We start from the raw sequence: 938 nt of genomic DNA on the forward strand, positions 1-938 counted from the left end.
AAACACAAAAACCGCTCTAGTTTTACAACGAATGACTGAAAGAGAGTGGGATGATTCAAATTAAATTGCTTCAAGCGGTCTCTCTCTAAAAATAAAACCTATCCTGGAGGTTGGGCAAGCAAATTTTATCTCCGTCTGCAATGGGTTAACCCTATGGCAACGGTGCGTCACACTTATGTGACATAGCTAAATTCCCAATGCCGGGGCATCATGCCAGTGTGACGTTTCCAATGCAATATTGCAATGGCCCGGCAAAGGGGTTTTCGCGTGCCCCATCGGGAAAGGGTTAAATATGAATTTTTAAACATTAGTTACTTTGGACCATAAAAAATTGAAGATAATAAATATCAACCATGTCAGCAGCTAAGGCCATTAGCAGTAGCATTACAAAAACGTAATCCTGAAACTTGCATCATCAAACTTGCTGGGATAATTTGAACGGTCAACTGACCTCTCTGATATGTAAATGCTGAATTATTAATTATCATTTCCCAACTTCCCAAACTTCATGAATCAATTTTTCACCCAATGAATAAGAATTAACAGTGGCAATGATCCTGAAATACAGAAGAGATTAAGTTAGGTTCCCCAACCCTCTTCTCCATCTTGTATAGCTTTAGCTGATATTCTTACTTTGTAGGTGATTAAACAAAGTAAACCTATTACATTTTTTCAATTTTGACATTGTCAAATATGATTAATAGGAATACACCATATTTAATTTCATCAATATTCATGGGCTTAAAATGACATACAGATTTGAAGATTCACTGTCAAATATATTTCTAACAAAACAGTAACATTTAGATTGTATAAAAAACATTTGAGTTGAGTGTTATATTAACATTACATCTTATGACACCAACACATTATATAAAGCTACACTAACAATGCTACAGATGTATAAAAAAAATAGCTTTTTCTATAAATTGAGAATA

The 938-nt window shown here is 34.1% G+C and overlaps 1 protein-coding gene across 1 annotated transcript in view; it reads right to left on the minus strand.

Moving 5' to 3' along the window:
- Window positions 1-758: 758 nt before the first annotated feature.
- The window catches only part of Adsl (adenylosuccinate lyase), a 9456-nt gene continuing 9276 nt past the window's right edge, over window positions 759-938 (minus strand). The window contains exon 9 of the mRNA XM_043012529.2: window positions 759-938. This exon is cut by the window's right edge and continues 606 nt beyond it. The gene's annotated coding sequence lies outside the window, so the exon portion shown is untranslated.

The sequence above is a fragment of the Penaeus japonicus genome, unplaced genomic scaffold (assembly GCF_977035675.1).
Source record: "Penaeus japonicus unplaced genomic scaffold, GWHDUDI00000001_assembly GWHDUDI00000009, whole genome shotgun sequence".
In the NCBI taxonomy this organism is placed as follows: domain Eukaryota; kingdom Metazoa; phylum Arthropoda; class Malacostraca; order Decapoda; family Penaeidae; genus Penaeus; species Penaeus japonicus.